Genomic DNA, 17,561 nt, shown 5'->3' on the forward strand with positions numbered 1-17,561 from the left:
AATAAAAATCTTTACAGCATCGGACTGTCTTTTCGCCACCAGTTACTTCCACAACTGAGCGTCCTTTCGGCTTTGGCCCAGCCGCTTCATTCATTCTGGCGCTACTCGTACTAGCCGTCTGCTCATCCCCAGTAGCATATTGGACACCTTCCGACCTGAGGGGCTCATCTTCCAGCGTCATATCGTTATGCCTATTGGAACTGTCCATAGAGTTTTCATGGCAAAGATACTGGAGTGGTTTGCCATTGCCTTCTCCAGTGGATCACCTTTTGTCAGAGCTCTCAGCTATGACCTGTCCGTCTTGGGTGGCCCTGCACGGTATAGCTCATAGCTTCACTGAACTACGCAAGCCCCCTTGCCACAACAAGGCAGCGATCCTTGAAGGGGGTATTAATGATACCCGAACTCTTTTGTTGAGCCCGTTGCTACGGGCAGAGTCATTGCGTCACCTATAAAGATTAGGGCTGCTCACCCACCAACACTGCCCTTTCGAGATGTCCCTTTTTATGGTGGCAATCACTGCCATTCTCCTCGATTGTTTCATGGCTCAGTTTTTCAAAGTCATCACTTCCCATGACCATCCTGGAATGACGTTAGCCAGGAACTGCACTCTGAGTACAACGGAAGGCTAAGGTCATTTAGCTGGGCTATTTCTTCCTTTATAAGGTGTATTTATAGTCCATATTTCTATGAAGTTCAAGGTGGTTTCCACAGAAAAATCAATAAAATCATAACTCCATTAAAATAAAACCCCACCCGAAGCATCAGCATAAATAATTATAGGACGAATCATGCCCATTCAGTAGAAAGTCTTCATAGTCTTGTAACTTCCTCCCGCCAAGAATAAGGGAAATATGTCATAGCCCTGAATTCCCTGGGGGAGCTCATTCCATATGGGTAGGCCCAACACAGAAAAGCCTTAATCAAATTGTCCTTTTTCCTTTACCAACCGGATAGTAAATAAAGCTTCCTGTGAAGAAGAGCTGCATTTTTGTACCCTGCTTTTTATTAACTGAAGGAGTCTCAAAGCAGATTATAATCATCTGCCCTTCCTCTCCCCACAATAGACACCCTGTGAGATAAGAATGCAAACTCCAATAAATTCTTGACTTGTCTTGCTGACAGCTTCATTTCCCAGAAAGTTGAAAGGGCAACCAGAGTGTCTGCTATTTTAGACTTGATTCTCATTGGTAGGGAAGAACTGGCAGATGAGATGGAAGTAGTGGACATACTTGGTAGCACTGACCATGCGCTTTTGGAATTTTCAATTGTGGGAAAGAGAAAAACTGGACTTCAGGAAAGCAAATTTGAACAGACTTAATGGTGCGTTGGGTAATTCCAGTGGTCAGAAGAGGAGATGGGAGCCCAAGAAGGCCAGGAGTTTATTAAAAGTGAAACACTGAAGGCTCAATCTCAAACAATTCCCTTAAGAAGAAAAGATGGAAGAAACCTAAGGAAGCCAAGGTGACTCCATAAGCAGCTGTCAATGATTTGAGGAATAAAAAAGAGTCATTTAGGAAATGGAAGGAAGGCCTAATTACCAAGGATGAGTATAAACAAATAACCAATGATTGTAGGGAGAGTGTTAGAAAAGCTGAAGATCAATATGAGCTTTGGCTAGCAAGAAGTGCTAAGCATAAAAAAAGGGTTATTTAGTTATATTTTAAGTAAGAAAAAGAGTAAGGACATTGTAGGACCACTGCAAGAACAAGAAAGTGAAATTATAACATATGATGAAGAGAGGGCTGAACTGCTCAACTCCTATTTCTCCTCAGTCTTCTCTTGTGAGGGAAATGGTGCTCATTGTGGCAAAAACATATCACAACAGGGCCTAGGATCACATGGCGTATGAGAAAAGGTTGGGGAAGCTTGGTCTGTTTAGCCTAGTGACAACTGAAAGGGGATCTGATAACCATCTTCAAGTATTTAAAAGGTAGTCTCTTGTCCTTCTGTGCTGCTGACCTCTTGTCCCACTGTGCCAGCTGTGGGGCTTCCCACCCTCCCATCCTCACTCTTGACTTTAATAGATGACTTTCCATCATCCTTAGCCATAAGAGGCTATATAGATGATAAGCCACAGTGGCACTCCTAGCCAGAGACTGACTGGCTGGCTTGCATTTCATGGTGGCAGGACGAACCCGGTAAAGGCCTACTCCCACATTGTTCCCTAAGTGGCTGCCACCTCACGAGATTCCAGCAAGCAGGAACTGGAGTGGTTCTTCAAGTGAAAATGGAATGGCCTGATGGCTCCAGGTGGGCCTGTTTTCTCACAGCTATTGGACACAAGATGGCAGGATCAGCCCAGGCTGGGCCCGTGCTCCTTGCCAGGGGCATGTTTTTGCCAATAGAGCTTGCCAAAAGATAATGCTGGTGTCTTCCTTTAAGGCCTTGGACATTGTGCGCCTCCCACGCAAACCTCCTTGGGTGAAAGTCAAGTTCTCATCCTTTATTTAAAAGAATTTCCACTGCAAACATTGTTGAAAAGATCCCGCAACCTCTTGCCAATATATTCAAATGCCCTGTAATTTGCCTCGAAGGAGCCATTTTGGATAACACAGGGGTTTAGGGCCAGTACCTTGAATAGAACCAGCCGTCAATGTATGTGTTCTAATACGTCTAATATTCCTGTCCCTACTTCATCCAGTTAACAGCCAGGCCAATGCACTTTACCCTAAGTCATCTTTAAGGGCAGCCCTAAATGGAATGTGTTGCAGTAATCCAGTTCTGAGATGACAGCATGATGAATTAGCCCAGCTGGACTGGCCAGCTCTAAAGCAGACAGCATCTTATTTATTGTATTTATTTGAAACATTTGCTAGCTACCTTGCTTACAGAGCTGAAAAATCGCTTACGAACCATTAAAAAACATTACATTAAAAATAATACATTAAATAGATAAAATCAGAAAATTGAAATAATAATTTAATCATCCTCTAAGATAACATGTAGCTGTGGGAGGAAAGGCATGAAAAGGGTCATCACTGTTTAAAGTACACTGGAAGGATACATGCCCCCTCCAAAATTTTTGTTCCTCAATGGCTTTCACTTTTCCAATGAAGCACCCATCCAAATATGGAGACAGAAATAATTCATACCAGGTATGATACACAAATGGGTAATTGGTTTAAACTACAAGTACAATGAAATAGGCTAGATATCAGGAAAAAAAATTTCACAGTCAGAGTAGTTCAGCAGTGGAATAGGCTGCCTAAGGAGGTGGTGAGCTCCCCCTCAATGGCAGTCTTCAAGCAAAGGTTGGATACACACTTTTCTTGGATGCTTTAGGATGCTTAGGGCTGATCCTGCGTTGAGCAGGGGGTTGGACTAGATGGCCTGTATAGCCCCTTCCAACTCTATGATTCTATAATTCTATGAAAAAGGTCCTCAAGACCGACAGCCTATCTTTCCACGGGTCAGGTGAGATAGAAACTATGGAACATATTCTTCTCCATTCCCTCTTATACCAAAAATCTCATTCCAAGTTTATTCTTCCTTCTTTCAGTAGGTGCCCTGGGCAATCAGACCTGATGTGCACAAAATCCACAGGTATCAGCATTTATTGCAAGGTTTTGCGTAGCAGTTATTAGAATGTGCCAATTACTGGCGACCTAAGTCTTCTTATACGCTGCAATATTTCCGTGTCCTTTTCCTTATTGTTAAGCCATAGTCCTTCTGAATGCATACCACCCACTGAATTTTATCTTATGCATGGGACTAATTTATATTATATCCAGATGGATTTAAAGATTTGTGCTGGCCTATGACCGTAATAATAAAGACTGATTGACAGAAGTAACACAAGATTTTGTGTTAGGGATTTCTGCAGGCGCAACAAAAGCAGAGCTATGAGCTGATTGACACGGAAGCACCTTAGGATTCTACTCTCCTGGCCAAGAGAATTGATAATATGAAAGAGGGATTTGACCAGGCTTTCTCAACCAGGGTTTTGTGAAACCCCAGGGTTTCGCGACAGCCCTGGAAGTGTCCTGAATGGGTGGAAGTTAATAATTTCTTTAGTAAAAGGCGAAAGATTTATGCGATCTGAAGAGAAACCAGAGTATTGAAGTTAATAATTTCTTAATTTGTTAAACATTTATTACGTGATGTAACCATATATGGTCATGTCAACTCCCCTCCGAAATGGCCAACGATAGGCCTGAAGAGTTAGGAAAGGGAGAGGCCCCAGGTGGGCGTATACACAGCTATGCCTCTCAACCATATTCCACACAATCATGCCTTTTGGGGGGTTCCTCGAAGCCTAGAAACTGTTTCAGGGATTTCTCAACTGTAAAAAGTTGAGAAAGGCTGGATTAGACATATTCGTGGAGGACAGAACCATTGTGGTGGGAAGGCCTTGACCGCTTGGTCCTCTGGAGCAATCCTGGTTCCCTGGTGCCACTGGTTGTCCACAGTGAGGAAGAGGATGCTGGCCTAGATGGACCTGATCCGGCAGACTCCACTCATTTTCTAAGGTAGGCTTAGTGATTCTGCTTTCTACCATATGACTGTTTGCTCCCATGACGTTCCGCTTGGATGTTTGTAAACAAATAGCCAGAATAAGACTACATGTGTCTCCGGTACTTCCTGCCCGTCCCTCTCCCGGTCTCCAAAAAGAAACTTGCTCGTTCTATTCCTTCTCTTTTCACTTTCTGGAGGAGTGCGGAGGTCTTTAACGATATGACGACAGCCTAGTTGAAACATTTAGCAAAGTAAAATCAAGGTGTGCTGTCACCTGGCCATACCTCCTAGAGTTCTTAAAATAACCTTCAGTGCAGCAACCTTCCCTCGGCATCAGATGAAGGGAATGGGAGCTTTAAGGAGGCGTTTGGAAAGCTCCCTCTACCCCATCCGTCATGCGTGACATGTACTTTGCTAGAAGAGATAAGCACTTACAGGTCTTTCATCATCTCTCCTTCCATCCGGCCTGCCCCCTCCCCTCTTTTTTCCCCCTTCTTCTTCTCTTGCTTCTTTCTTTTCGGAACACAAGACAGAGAAGTTGGACCACAGGGTTAGCTGCTGTCAGAAACCTCCGCAGAAAACCTCCCTGCCTGAAGCTCTTTTGGGAGTCCTCAGGCTATTTCCTCGCCCAGTGTAATAAACTACCAAAAAAGGAGGGGAAAAGTGCCTCTGAACTCCCAGATTGAATGCATTATTACTGTGTTGCAATCTCTTCCGTCTCCGCTTTCGACCTTTCATGCTGAATGGAAATACACTGGCTGGAAGTTGCTGGTTCCGCTCTTCTGTGCCAGGCTGGGGTGTGCAAAGGAAAGCTCAGCCTTTGCCCCCACCCACCCCTGACCCCTTCAGGTTTCACCACAACTAATGGTGGCACCTGTACCCGTTCCCTCATGCATGATGTTTTGTCACAGTCTTTTCTAATGCTGGTGCTAAGTTGAAGGCTCTTGGAGCTCCCTTCCACCTGTCATATTTGTGGCTTTAAAAATTAAAAAAGGGAGAGAGAACTGAGTGAAAATGACTGATGTGCTGGAAATAATAAAGTCATTGTTATATCAACTATAGCATGATAACCTTCCCCTCCCAAAGAAACACAGTTCCTGTTTGTTTCCAGGGTCAGAGGGTGATGGTTTGGTTCCCTCCAAAGCCCTAAGAACTTAAAACTTTCCCTGTTCTAAATTTGCATTTGCATTAAAATTGCATTTGGTTCCTTATAACTGGAAAAGATTGCTATAACTATTTGTGGTTAGATTCTGTCAAGTCATTTCTGACGCATGGAAACTTTCTGACCTGCCATCCAACTCTGCCTATAGTCATAGAATCATAGAATCATAGGACCATAGAGTTGGAAGGGACATCATGGGTCATCTAGTCCAACCCCCTACACTAAGTCGTTTCTTTAAGTTTTTGTAAGGTCAATCCATGTATGTCTTTGACTCTTGTTCTTTGTCTACTTCTGAGACAGCTCCTTCAGGACCCTGAGATCCTCCAGGAGCTCATTCAACCAGGTAGGGGCCAGGACTGAAAAGGCCCTAGCCCTGGTAGAGGCCAAGAAGGCCTGTCTTGGGCCTTGGACCACCATCCTGTTGGTATTGGAGGAACGGAATGTCCTCTGCAGGATATAGGTGGTCCCTCAGATTTTAGGACGCAGACCACGTGTGGCATTAAAGCTCATAATCAGTACCTTGAACTGGATTCGGAATTCAACTGGCAGCCAATGCAGCTGCCTCAGCAATGACTGGATATGAGTTCTCCAATATGTTCTAGTGAGAACCCCGACAGCCTCATTCTGCACCATTTGCAGTTTCCAGATCAGGGACAAGGGTAGCTACTGCTTGAAGACTGCCAGTGAGGGCGAGCTCACCACTTCCTCAGGTGGTCGATTCCACTGCTGAACTGCTCTGACGGTGACACCCCCCCCCCCAGATATCTAGCTAGTGCTGTTCTGCACATAGTTTAAAGCCATTACTGCTTAAAGCCTTAAACCAAGCCTTAATATTAAGGTCAGTATTGTCCACTTAACTGGCAGTCGCTCTCCAGGGGCTCAGGCAGAGCTCTTGCACATCCCCTACTTCTCGGTTCTTTTTCCTGGATACGCTGGGAACCTTCTGTGTGCAAAACAGAAGACTCTTCCCCTGATCCATGGCTCCTCTGTGAGTTAACCTTTTAAAGATCATTTTACATCTCGAAATGAATGGAGTCAAATGTACCGGCAACCTTCGCCAGCTTGATAAATTCTTGCTGTGTCTCAGAGCTGCTTTATCCTTTACGTAACAATTACGTTTGCTCCCGCTGTATCAGTGTTTCCTGCGGTGACCGGTAGATGAGTGTTCTTAGCCACAGCGTGGTATGCACCAGAGCATCCTGATGGGCCACAGTTCTCCGGAGTATGTCCCCTGGGGGCTTAGAGGTGTGTGCTTGCCTTTTGCATTTTCATGTTGTTCGTGGGGGGCAGCAGTGTCGGAAAAACAGGCTCAGCAAGACCTGTTGCCGTGTCGAGTGGTTCTGCTAAGCTTTGATCTCAGGGGCGATCCATATCCCGTTGCCCAGCAGTTCAAGCCTGTTTACATCCACAGTACCTTTATTGCTGTGCTTCGAACAAGAGAGAGAAGAAAGCTACGGAATTATATCGATGGGCTGGTATTTACATGTTCTTTCAAAAAAAAAAAAAAAGGCATTCTTGGTATGATAAGCTGTTTGTTCCCCTGGGCAAGCTGTTCCCCTGTGGTAATAGTCCGTGTTTGAAGAACAGTGTGTTTGTGACAAGACAAAGCTTCACTAAAAAGAGATGCTGTTGGAGGAGACAAAGCTCAGAACCCAGAGCTGATCTCCGAAGAATGTTTTGAGTGCTGCTCTTCTGTTCATCCCATCTGCAGAGATTCAGTAGTACAAGGACGTCCCCTTAGGCAGTATCAATACAGGAGTGAGGTTTACGAGGCCAGATGCTCGTCACAAAGAATTTTAATAAAGCTCGACAGATTTATTGCGCTAATAGTGCTGATGTTGGGAAAACAGGACCTGCACAGTCAGATGTGTGCACGGCAACGTGACAGGGGAAGAGCTTTCATTTATAGAGCAGATATCGTCCGGGTGGTGGGGGAGGACAAGAATCCACTGCAGGGTTCACCTTCTTTGTCCTCGTGACCAGTTTGAGTCTAGAACTAGATGGTGTGATGATGGATGAAGCTGCTGGATACCTGGTCCCTTCCCAGCATAACTTACTCATCTGAGTTTCTGTATATATTCCTGCCAAGTGATGCCAAGGAGGAGGAGGAAGAGGAAGACAAAAATAAGAAAAAGCTTTTTTTGGTCCCTCACTATTTACTACCTAAAGGAGTCTTAAAGCGGCTCGCAATCTCCTTCCCTTCCTCTCTCTGCAACAGACACCCTGTGAGGTAGATGGGTCTGAGAGAGCTCTGAGAGAACTGTGACTCATGTAAGGTCACCCAGCTGGCTGCAGGGGAATCAAACCCAGTTCTCCAGCTTAGAGGCTGCCGCTCTGGACCACTACACCACGCTGGCTCTCAGCTTGGTACTTGGTGTGATAATCATGTGATTATCCGAACATCTAAATATGGCCTCAGAACCCATCTAGTCATTTTTAAAAAAAATTATTTTCTATTACAATTTATTAGCTGGTGCTCCCAGTGAAACTGACTCATGGGGGCTTGCAGTCATCCATGCTTCCTTTGAGGATTTGTTGGGCAGAATCTACCTAATATTGTAATATGATGATTTTTTTTATATATATGAGTCGTTTTATGTAAATTTCTATTGACTGGTTTTAAAACCCATTGTTCCTTGACCGAAGCTGTCTAGGGAAGGACAAGTTATAACAATACATTTGAATTGGATTTAACTCGACAGCACATTTTTTTTCTTCTTCTTGGTCCAGAGAGCTGATTACTCTCTCACTTTAGCGTCACAAAAAAAAACGAAAACGGCTGTCCGAAGTTCATCAGGTGAACTTCCTTAAGATTTGAACCCAGCTCTTCCTGGTCTGTCACTGTAGCTGTTAGGCTTATTGATGGAAAGCTTTTACTGGCTTGTTTGCAAAGTGTATTACAATGTCTGGAAGATAAATTTTTAAAATGTATTTTTTTGTCATTCTCTTTTTGACAGTCCCACAAAAATGTGCAATTCCAGAAGCATAGCAAAATTTCTCTCCTTGAAGGCATTTTGTTATTTACTTTATTTTTATTTAAGACATTTTTGTCCTGCGTAGCATTGATTTTTCAAGGTTGGGACCTCAGTCAGGGTTGCAAGGCCGCTGGAGGGTTGGCCAGTTCTGATCATCGTTGTAAATAGACTTGACTCTGAAGAATTTGTCACGTTCTCTAAGCACAGAAATGAGGAAAAGAAGACATCTGGTTAGCCACCCTGGCAAAAGGATCAAAGTGAACTAACATTTGGTTTCTAGATTCAGGTGAGTAAGTTATGGGTAGCCATGTTGGCCTGAAGCAACAGAACGAAATTTGAGTCCAGGGGCATCTTTAAGACCAGCAGAGTTTTATTCCAGGCAGAAGCTTTCACGTCCATGCGTACTTCTTCAGAGACCATGAAATGGACATTGTCAGTCCATACTTACCAGTAGAGAGGGTCAGCAGCAGTTTAGCATACAACATAATGAAGGTGCCTAACAGATTCGAGGACCAAACAAGCTTTGTTTATACGGTCACCGTTTGTTTGGATTTAATTCCGAGGGGAAACATAGCAAAGCCAATAAATATATCAGTATTGGAGATGGATGTGTAAATGTACCCTCCTGCATTGCGGCCTGCTGAGAGTAATTAATTGTCAGATGCTATCTACCATTTATTCACCTCTTTGTCTACAGTTCTGTTGAAAATGTGTAATTCCAGAAGTGTATCACAGAAGCTTTTCCGCAGTATTAGAAAGGCAAGACTTTTTCTCAGCTTGGATACAATTTATTACAGAAGCTGTTCCTCTAGGACTTTCCTGAATTCACATTACATCACATTGACAATAGTGCTACCCTTATTATTCTTCCAATTAATATGTAAGGACCAAAAGGAATGGGATTGTAATTTATAAAACCCAGTAGCCATTATTCACATTCATTTGTTTGTTTATGGTATTTTGCACTGTGATCCCAGTTTGTTTGCCTACTTAAGTTAGGAATAGTTCAACGTCATGCATGGTTACATAGAAAGTTGACAAAAAGAGCCGTAATGGATTCAATCAGAGGACTCTATGGTTCTCTTTCCAGTTGTGGTCAATTTGATGTTTCTGAGAAGCTAACCAACAGGTTGTACCCATCCCTTCCTGCTGTTGTCCTTCAGCTACCAATATACAGAGGAATGGTACTTCTCAATATCTTCACCAAGGTTTCCCAGCCATGGTACTGTGGTACCATACTGTACCATGAGTGCCCCGCAATGCTACCATGGCAAAGGGGTTTTCAAGAAGGCAGCTGGGGAGAGCCTGCCCACCCAGTGCTTGCCTTTTCCGGCTCTGAGCAGAGAGAAAAGCAAAAGGGGGTTAATGTTTTAAAAATATGTCCTTGTTTGGGCAGGTTGACTCACCCCCTTCCAAAGTGGACAATGATTGGCCTGGAGGGAAGGGGGAAGGGGAGAGGCCCTGGCCATTCAAACCTGCCACATAAGACTCCTCTCACTTGTGGAAGGGAGATGGCAGGGAGGCGGGGACAGCTGACATCACTTCTTGGTACGTTCAAGCCTGGAAAATATTTCAGTAGTACCTCCATGGTCAAAAGGTTGAAAAGGCCTGATCTACTCACCTAAAGCTGCTTTATACTGAATTAGACCCTCAATACATCAAGGTTGGTATTGCCTATTCAGACTGTTGGCAGCTTCCCAGGGTCTCTGGTCTCTCACATGCCCTTGTAACTGGAGAAGCCTGAGACCAAACCTTAGTCCTACCTGCCAAGTACCTCTCCTTCCACTGAGTAACAGCCCATCCCCTGATGTCACAATCATCGGAAGCCTGCCTTCTTCTGCTGCACCCCTTATGTATTCATTCATTTGCATATTCATTTGCATATTTATTGATTTGATTTATATCTCACCGCTCTCCCCGGTTGCTTAGTTGATGAAAAAAGACATACAACTGAACCATCAGGTTCATCATTACAACAGAGCCCTGACCTAGATAGCCCAAGTAATCTTCATCCTATCATATCTTGGAAGCTAAGCAGGGTTGACCTTGGAATGTTTTGGATGGGAGACCTCCAAGGATTTGAATGGAGTTCCCCCAAGGAACACTAGGCAGGCAATGGCAAACTGCCTTTGAACATCTCTTGCCTGGCTGCCAGACGATGCTAAGCTATCATGGCTGCAGGGGTGCCCATGGCACCAGATCCCGTTTAAGGATCCTCAAGGCCCTAGCAGCGTACAATTGTGGTGGGAGCAGCCAGACTGAGGGACAAGAGCCCCCCCACACACACACACAGTGTAAAGGGGTGTCACTCCAAGTGTCCTTAAAGAAGGAAAAGGGGGAAGTAGAGTGGTATGGCCCTGATCCATAGGGGGAAGGCACTGCGCAGGGGCCGGTAGCAAATGCTTTGCTGTACTACATAAATGCTATATAATAAGTAATCATTAAAACTGTTAAAAAACTGTTAAGAGCCAGTTTGGTGTAGTGGTTAGGAGTGCGGACTTCTAATCTGGCATGCCAGTTTCGATTCTGCGCTCCCCCACATGCAACCAGCTGGGTGACCTTGGGCTCGCCACGGCACTGATAAAATTGTTCTGACCAAGCAGTGATATCAGGGCTCTCTCAGGCTCACCCACCTCACAGGGTGTCTGTTGTGAGGAGAGGAAAGGGAAGGTGAACGTAAGCCGCTTTGAGACTCCTTCTGGTAGAGAAAAGTGGCATATAAGAACCAACTCTTCTTCTTCAGTAATATCAGGGCTCTCTCAGCCTCACCCACCCCACAGGGTGTCTGTTGTTGGGAAAGGAATGGGAAGGCGACTGTAAACCGCTTCGGCCTCGTCCGGGTGCTCAGCTGAAACTCTCTCATCCGGTCTTAAGAGGGTTTGCTCTCGCCAAGGGCACGCTGCCACCCCTTCGGCTTTCCTCCCGTGGACACTGAGCCTGACTCCTTCCGCATAAATACAAAGAGCCAATGGAAAATATATAATAAAAGATAGGACTAGGCGGCAATCTTGGAGTATTATTAAGAAATATTTCCAAATGGCACCATTTCATGGGATCATTCTTTTTAAGCCTCACAACGTAATAGAAAGCCATTAAAGCGGAATATTTGCTGCACATGTCATTGGAACCTATAAAAGAAGTATAAAATACTTACCAAATAATCCATAACCAGTCAAGTATAACTACAATATGTAAAATATGAGTGTCATGGGGAACATCCACAAAGCAGTCAGTAAAAGGCAAGGATGGGGAATTTGAGGGACTGAGAAAACAGAATGGCTCAGATCTCTCCCCTCACCCCATATTTTTAATGCATTTTTTAGGGTAGAATCCAGCTGGTATGATCCTGCTGCCGCTCCAATCATTTTAGTGCACTGTGGTTGTTTGGATAGCGATAAAGCCTACAAATTTTTGCCATAGGTGGCATCAACTCGGAAAGAGAGCATGGGTGTTTCATTGGCTTCTTGTGTCTTTCAAGTAGACAGAACTGGCCCCCAAGAAAGAATGGGTCTTCTTCACGTACCCTTTTAAAGGGACAGGTGTCAAAGATAGTGGGTTGAATCCAGTGGGTTTCTTCAACTAATGGCAGCACTTTCCTCCTTCCCCGGAGGCTAGAGGCAAGCCTCTTGGATCAGGAGAAAGCTCCTTGAGCTGATGGAATGTGCTAGTTTGGTGTAGTGGTTAGGAGTGCGGACTTGTAATCTGGCATGCCAGGTTTGATTCTGCACTCCCCCACATGCAATCAGCTGGGTGACCTTGGGCTCGCCACGGCACTGATAAAACTGTTCTGACCGGGCAGTGATATCAGGGCTCTCTCAGCCTCACCCACCCCACAGGGTGTCTGTTGTGGGGAGAGGAATGGGAAGGCGACTGTAAGCCGCTTTGAGCCTCCTTCGGGTAGGGAAAAGCGGCATATAAGAACCAACTCTTCTTCTCTTCTTCTACCATAGTAACCCACCTGAACAATCCGGTCATCTTTGGAGGCTGGGCTTTAGTTGCCCCTGCAACATGGGTGACCAAAGAAAGGGCTTTGGAATTTCGATCCCCAGGGAGATTTGTCTGTTTCCCTCTATTGGTGTCTTTTGCCAGTGGGTGAAGACTTTTTTTACCCCCAATAAGGTTTAGTGGCTCTCCTTCCTGGTTTTAATGTTGCTTATGCGCTTGTATTAAATACTTGATCATTTTAAAATGTGTTTTAATTGTTCAGCTGTGTCATTGTTTTCATGTTTACCACCTTGGAAATCCTGATGGGGTGAGAAAGTGAAATAAAAATGTTTTAAAACACACACATACAAATAGTGTTCATTCAACATGCCCAACAGATCCAGCCCTGTTTAACTGCCTTAGCTCCAAATTCTGCAGAAAAATATCCTGCTGGGTCATTTTCCTGTGTCCATTTGTTGTAGAAGTAGAAGAAGAGTTGGTTTTTACACCCTGCTTTTCACTGCCCAAAGGAGTCTCAAAGTGGCTTACAATTGCTTTCCATTCCTCTTCCCACAACAAACACCCTGTGAGGTGGATGGTGAGAACAGTCTGACAGGACTGTTCTGTGAGAGCTGCTCTATCAGGACTGTGAGTAGCCCAAGGTTCCCCAGCTGGCTGCATGTAGAGGAGTGGGGAATCGAACCCGGTTTGCCAGATTAGAAGCCACATCTCTCAACCACTACATAACGCTGTAGAATCACCAAGTAGGGATTTTTAAAGCACAGCAAAGCAGATGGTTATGTGGCCTTTTTTATACCTATGAGATAATGTATGATGCTCCTGATTCTCATTGCCCCAAAACACTTCTGGGTGACAAGAGCACATGGTGTTTATTTTTCACACTCCTCCCTGTTCCTGAAATGTGCACTCCACCCCCCCCCCCCAACCAACAGCTATGAGGGTCCTGGAGGCCCTAGCTGTATCATTTCAACCGAAATTGAGGCTCCGTAATGAACATTCCTAAATACAAAATATTAATTTCACACAGAACAGTAGACAGCAAGACAACTAAACTAGAAGAACCCTTCTTCCTAGAATTTAGCACCCCATGAGGAAGAGGTGCCAATATCCAGGTGGGCTCTGGAGTTGTCATGGACTCACAACCAATATCCAGAGCAGAGATCAGTTTCTCTGGAGAAAATGACTGCTTTGCAAGGTAGAATTTATGGCTTTATGGCCCACCGGGGTCCCCCCTTTCCTCCAATGCTTCCCTTTTCAGGCTTTGTCCATAAATACCCATGAGTTGGTCGGCATGGAGTTGGCAACCCTGTAGTGCTGAGGGCATTTACCTATGTATGGAAGATAATTTGACCCTGGGAGTCCTCCTTTGCAGCCTGAAGTAGACCTAAATTTGAGGAGAACCTAAATAAAGAGGTATACATGCATGCAGGTAATCTACAGTAGCTACTGGTTTCTTGTCATGAGGAAACAGGCCAGTGTTTTGTTAAGAGTTGTAAATCCACCCTAAGTCTGCTGAGAAAGGCCGGGATAAAATTCTAAATAATAATCAGTCCTCCTGTTGGATTCTGTCCCAGCGAAAACGTTGTGTATTAACTTAAAAGAGTTTTGCACCTGGCGACTGCCACAAAGGAATTATGATGGGACATCAATTTTTTGGCCCGCGATTAACATGATTGGCTGATGGGATTTCCCGTGCGGAGAGCCACAGTCCCCATGCAATCGGGGGCTTTTTGATTGCTGTCAAAGGTACAGCGACACATGGAGAGACTTCTGGCACAGAGGACGCAGGGAGATTTGGAGCGAGGGCCTGCTAGGAATTGGCGGGTCAAAGCACCCAGGGACAAAAATAAATCCACAGTCCTCAGTACTCCCTCTCTTTACAGTGTGTTTAGTGGATCCAAAATGAGCATTGGCAGGTATAAGCCGGAGGAGATCCAAAAAAGCAGCTCCCATCAATATTCATATGTCAGGGATTGCAGCTACAGGATTTTTTGGGGAGGGGAGCAAAGCTGTATTTCACAGACAAGCAGAGCCAACTGTATGGCAAGATTCCTTGCTGACGGTGAATGATTGAAAGATCTCTCTCTTAAAAAAAAAATTGGAAGGGGGAAGCCCGGACAAGGAACCCAGCATGGGCGCTGGAGAGTGATGGTTGCTATTGTGGGGTTTGGTTTGTTTGATTTTCACTTTGGGTGTGCTTGAAGAACACTGGTGTTCATTTTTTTCTTCTTCTTGAGAATGATCAATCTGCTTTCGGTCTGCTAATCATTCCTATTGATATTCTGCCCGCCCGCCCCATTTCCGACCCATAAGCCCGTATGGAGCTTTTCATTTGTTTGTGTGTCCCACCCCATAAATTCATGATGGATGGCTGGATTTCCCCTCCTTGATACAGAGCCCGGAAAGAAAGCAGCAAAGGACCTCAGCTGCTTTGGGGGATGTGGCCAGGCATTCTAATGAGCCCCCTCTTCCGAGCCTGCGGTTGGCTTAATGAGAGCGCTGACTTGGGGGCTCTTTCATAAATTGTGTGCTGGTTTTGTCAGAAGTATGATTTCCTCTGTGTTTCTCCCCCTTCCCCCATGTTCCCACCTTCTATACTCATGCAAACAATAAATCCCCCCCCCCAATCTCAGGAATCTATAGCTGTTAGGTTTTAAATATACGTTTCCCTAACCTTATAATGGATTGAAGTACAAAGTCATTATTTTGTTCTCTCTCTGTCTTTCTCTCTGTCTCTCTCTCTCTCTCTGCACAAAGATGCATGCTAGGACGGGCAGTACTTTTCAAGAGAGCTAAAAATGGTACGAGAGCCTACTGTTGTTACTTCTCTGCTTTAATTCCAGCCCTCCTTTCTTGCTGAGGTTTAAGACAGATTACAATATTTATATTTATTTATTTATCTATCCAAGTTCCACATACCAGTTTCATATTTGGTTTTTCTCAGGATTGTGAGATTATCTCTCCATTATTCCCCAAAGGAAATCTTTCCCAGGGACTGAAGGGTGTTTGTTTATTTGTTTGTTTAGTGCTAGTAGAACCAAAATTGTAGAGCCTGCTGGTCCCTGTCCACTAAATAGTTTCAAGTGAATTGGAACGAGATATCTAATTGTATGAGCCTCCCCCCCCCCAAAAAAAAGGTGCGCCCAGCCAAACAATAAGTTCACAGACTACAAGAAGTACAGGGTCTATTATGCACACCATTTCCAATTCTCATACACTGCAATCCTGTGCAGACTTAGGCCAGTTGATTTCGACAGACTTAGCAGGGTGTAGCTCAGTTTAGAACTGTGCCACTGGAATCTATTGCCTGCTCTCAGCATTGCCCTCACTTTGCCCTGGTTTCAGCCTTGTTCATCACGGTTATATCTCCCAAGGAGTCTGCACTTTTGTCCCCTTGGAAGCAATGGCGCCTCCTTCCTGCCTTCTTCACTTGGGTGGAGCCTATCCATGCATGTATCACAGAGGGCAAAACTGGTGCCACATAAGCCAATCAAATCTGGCTGCATGATAGTGTCACTGATGGCAAAAAGAGGGCCATAGAAAGGATGGGTGGAGCAGCTGATTCTGTGACGGTTCAAGGGGGTGGAAGGTTACAGTGGATGAGCAATAAGGTTGTGAGTGTCCTGCAAATTGCAGGGGTTGGACTAGATGACCGAGGAGATCCCTTCCAACTCTATGATTCTATGAAGGAGTGGTGACTGTATGCACTCTGTGAAGGGGAAGGCATCAAAGGATTGCTTAGTCTGTTCAGAATTATGGGCAAGTGACAGCAGTTTAGGTGGAGAGTAAGTAGAGGAGTGCAGACTGATAAAAGATTTTAAAGAGTGTTGGCAGAGTTTCAAGATGCAGAGAGGGCACAGCACCAGGCTGCTGACAGAATCAAATAGTTTGTATTCAGAAGAGACACAATTATGCATCAAAAGAGAAAGAGAGAGATCAAGGCTTATGGTTTAAACTCTCGCCTGCAGTCATTAATTTGTTGTTTATAATATTCAGAAAAGGTAGCTGATATGTTTAACAGAACTGTTTATTAACTCCATCGCTCAATCACAACCAACCAGCGACTGAACTGAAAGGAAGTCTTCAAATGGCTTAGTCCCTGCCCAAACTAGCCTGTGGGTGGGGAAAGACCCATGAACTATTAACCTCTCCATTGGCTCACGTATATAATACATGGCATTGTTCAATTGTTGTTCTAGAGTAAGCTTTCTCAACCAGGGTTTCGTGAAACCCTGGGGTTTCTTGACAGCTCTGGAAAGGTATCCTGAATGGGTAGGAGTTAATTAAATGTATATCTATACTTTTAATTGGTTAAATATGTATCAGGTGATATGATCCTACATGGTCATGCAGCCTGCCTCCCTCTCCAGAATGGCCAATAATGGGCCTGGAGGGGTTGGGAAGGGGAGAGGCCCTGGGTGGGCATGTACATAGTTATGCTTCCCAACCATATTTTGCAAGAATGTGACATTTCTGGGATTTCTCAAAGCCTGAAGAATGTTTCAGTGGTTTTTCAATGGTTAAAAAGCTCAGAAAGGTTGTTCTAAAAACCAGCAAAGGGGGAGGTGTGCTCCAAAAGCTGGAAGTTTCCTGTTGAATCAATCAGGAAACTGGAGGAGATTACTTGGAAAAAAATATTTTAGCTATGCTAAATACATATCTTCTCCAACGCCCCCTGCAGGATATCCGTAATATTATGTTCAATTCTGCACTCTGCAGATCTGACATATTCCAACAAATTGCGAGTTCTGAAGTTTTCTTTTTCTGGAAGTGGTTGCAAAACTATTTGTTCAGCATGTCTCTGTTTTCAGCTATAACAGAGGCTGTTATTATGAGACTTAGTGCTGCTTCACAGGACACAATGGCTCATATTGATAGACCACCGCTGATATTTTTTTCCATGCATGCTCACTATGACCCCAATATCTATTTCTTGGGTGGCAGCAGCAGATTTAGATTTCATCCGCGTATTTATGAAGTTTATTATGGGGCGGCAGGGTTCTGTTATGGATCACTTGCTA

The 17,561-nt window shown here is 44.5% G+C and overlaps 1 protein-coding gene and 1 long non-coding RNA gene across 3 annotated transcripts in view; one reads left to right on the top strand and one right to left on the bottom strand.

Annotated features, from left to right (window-relative positions):
- The window catches only part of GPC6 (glypican 6), a 947,632-nt gene that overhangs the window by 516,714 nt on the left and 413,357 nt on the right, over window positions 1-17,561 (top strand). The window lies entirely within an intron of this gene.
- On the bottom strand, window positions 8,550-12,226 carry LOC143840408 (uncharacterized). Its single transcript, XR_013232180.1, has 2 exons — window positions 11,750-12,226; window positions 8,550-8,792 (listed from the first exon to the last, which is right to left on the bottom strand). It is a non-coding gene; the product is annotated as an uncharacterized LOC143840408 (long non-coding RNA).

This window comes from Paroedura picta, chromosome 6, assembly GCF_049243985.1.
Source record: "Paroedura picta isolate Pp20150507F chromosome 6, Ppicta_v3.0, whole genome shotgun sequence".
Lineage (NCBI taxonomy): Eukaryota > Metazoa > Chordata > Lepidosauria > Squamata > Gekkonidae > Paroedura > Paroedura picta.